This window comes from Rhincodon typus, chromosome 10 (assembly GCF_021869965.1).
Source record: "Rhincodon typus isolate 14 chromosome 10, sRhiTyp1.1, whole genome shotgun sequence".
Classification (NCBI taxonomy): Eukaryota; Metazoa; Chordata; class Chondrichthyes; order Orectolobiformes; family Rhincodontidae; genus Rhincodon; species Rhincodon typus.
Window position 1 is genome coordinate 961,640 of NC_063341.1, and position 3,341 is coordinate 964,980.

Below are 3,341 nucleotides of genomic sequence, written 5' to 3' on the forward strand. Positions count from 1 at the left end.
CAAGAAACAATCGTTTTAAACTTAATTAGGCTCAGTCAAGTAAAACAAAGTTCATAAAATACTGGGTGTCAAAACTCCTGTTGATTATTATTAAATTACTGTTATCAAGATAATCTAAATACACTGCATTTGTTTAAAAGCAAAATACTGTGGATGCTGGACTTCTGAAAGGAGAACATAAAATCTTGCACCTTCTCTGTATTTCTATCTATCTTTCTAACCTCTATCCATCTATCTCTATATTTCTTCTGTATTCCCCAGATATTCTCTAGCTTTCTGTACTCTTTATCTAAATCATCTATCTCTCCATTTAGCCATCGATCCATCCATCCCTTTATCATCTGCCTATGTATCCACTTTCTCTCTATACTCTTACTCTCACTATCTCTATTTGTCTACATATCTTTCTCTCAATCTATCTCTTTCTGTCTATCTATATATCTTTCTCTCTATCTTTGTCTCTATCTACATATCTTTCTGTCAATCTACCTCTTTCTATTTCTGGTCATCTATCTCTCTCTCTATCTACCTCAGTTTACCTGTCTAAAAAAGGATCTTTTATCTTTCCTCCATCCATCAATCTAAATTCGACCTCACCGTACATCCTATACGATCTCTCTATCTCCCGTGTGACAGTGGTAACCTCTCCTTCCACCTCCCTCTCGACCTGTCTCCAACCTTTGACACAGAGGCACACACCATCCTCCTCCAACCCCCTCTGCCCTTGTCGTCCAGCTCTCATCTGGCTCTATTCTTATCCATCTCATTGGAGCCAGAGAATTCCCTGCAATGGTTTCCCTTCCCACTCCCACTCTGTTCCCTCTGGTCTCCCCCAAAGGATCCATCCTTGGTCCCTCCTTTTTCTCACCTATACACTGCCCCTCGGGGACATGGTCCAATAGTTTTTCCTACATACACTGATGACAGCCAGCTCCACCTCACCGCCACTCCCCCACAGTCACTGAATTATCAGACCGCCCATCCCACATCCAGTACTGGATGGTCAGAGACTTCCTCCAGTTCAATACTGGGAGGACCGTGGCCATTGGTTTCAGTCTCCACTTCAAACTCTGTTCCTTTTGGGTTATCTCTCTAACTTAATCTTTTATGGAGGGGCGAAGGGAGTGTTACATCCTACTTTGAATTCTGCCTGACAATAATCTAAAGTATCTCGGTTGTTACAGGTTAATGGGAAGTCCAGGTCGAAGAAGGTGCGAGATATTCCCATCTGTGAAGAATGGCCAGGGCAGTTTTGCTGACTGTAGATAGACTGTTCGTCTTCCAGGCTCCCAGGGAGGCACTAGAAATGTCACATCTCCGGCATTTGCACTTTAAACTTTCTATTCAATTTCAGGATGGAAAGGAGTTGGGCAAATCTAGAGGATAGCCAATTAGCATTTCTTCCTGGATACAAGGTCCATGTGATTCATGTTGCCAAGGAGATCATGGGGAACAGCACGCATCATTGTAATATTGGCTTATTGGTTTCCTAAGCTATGCCCCTGAACTTTACCGACAGGACTGCAATCGTGTAAAACCATGAGATATTGGAGAGGAATTAGGCCATTCAGCCCATCAAGTCTGTTCTTTTGATCATCACTGATGTGTTTCTCAACCCCAATCTCCTGCCAAATGCCTTCTTTGCAGGTAGAGAGGGTAGTTAAGAAGGCATGTGGTTTGCTTGCCTTCATTGGTCAGTGTACTGAGTATAGGAGTTGGGACGTCATGTTGTGGCTGTACAGGACATTGGTTAGGCCACTTTTAGAATACTGCATTCTATTCTGGTCTCCCTGCTTTAGGAAAGATGTTGTTAAACTTGAAAGAGTTCAAGAAAGGTTTGAAAGGATGGGAGAGTTTGAGTTATAGGGAGAGGCTGATTAGGCTGGGGCTTTTATCCCTGGAGTGTAGGAGGCTGAGGGATGACCTTATAGAGGTTTACAAAATCATGAGGGAGATGGATAGGGTAAATAGACAAGGTCTTTTTCAAAGTATAGGGGAATCCAAAACTACAGAGCATAGGTTTAAGGTAAGAGGGGAAAGATATAAAGGGACCTGAGGGGCAACTTTTTCACACAGAGGTTGGTGCATGTACAGAAAGGGCTGCCAGAGGAAGTGGAGGAGGCACATACAATTACAATATTTAAAAGGCAGCTGGATGGGTACGTGAATAGGAAGGGTTTGGAGGGATATGGGCCAAATGCTGGCAAATGGGACTAGATCAGTTTAGGATATCTGGTCGGCACGGAGGAGTTGGGCCGAAGGGCCTGTTTCCGTGCTGCATGACTCTATGACTCCTACCTTCTCCCCCAACCCTCGATCCCCTTACTGATAAACAACCTACCTATCTTAGTCTTAAATACACTCAATGCCTTGTCCTCAACAGCCCTCTACTGCAATGAGTTCCACAGATTCACCATCCTCTAGCTGAAGAAATTCCTCCTCATCTCAGTTCTAAAGAGTTGTTCCTTCACCCTGGCGCTGTGCCCTTGGGGCTCTCGTCTTTCCTACTTGTGGAAAGGTCTTTTCCACGTCCACATGAGACGGAAATACGTAGAATGTAAATAGGAACTCACGCTCAGATTGAAGAGACCAATGTTACGAGGATATATATGTGAGGCTGGAGATAGAAGAAGTGCATCTCCAGTTTAATCTTTAGCATGAATGACACTCTGGGGACTGAAAGTCACCTGGCAAGAAAAGTGAAAGGAAGCAAAGCTTGCGAAAATGAGAATAGGTTTGGATTAATTCCTGGAGAGTGAAGTATGTTCCAAAGATGTGCAGGCTAGGTGGATTGGCCATGCTAAATTGCCTGTAATGTTCAGGGATGTGTAGGATGCTCTGAGGGTCGGTGTGGACTTGTTGGGCCGAAGGGCCTGTTTCCACACTGTAGGGATTCTATGATCTATGATAAATTAGGAAAGTTTGTTGAGCTTTAGAGCTTAAGTTGCCTCTTGAAAGAGTGTTTGGTTAAAGTTGCTTTTAGTTTATTTGTGTAAAGGCCTAAAAACTTGAGTGATCATAGAATCCCTACAGTGTATAAGCTGGCTCATTTAGCCATTGCAACCTCTGAAGAGCAACCCAGCCCATATTTCCCATGGCTAATCCACACAGCCTTAGACTATGGGAGGAAACCAGAGCATTTACAGGAAGCTCACACAGACACAGGCAGAATGTGAAAACTCCACACAGGCAATTATCTATGGGTGGAATTGAACGCAGGCCCCTGTTATTATAAGGCACCAGTGCTAACCACTGAGCCACTGTGGATCCTGGAGGGTGTGTCTTACCACTGGAAGTTTCAATTTCTGTTTGAAAGTTTTGGTCACTACAGAGATCACAAC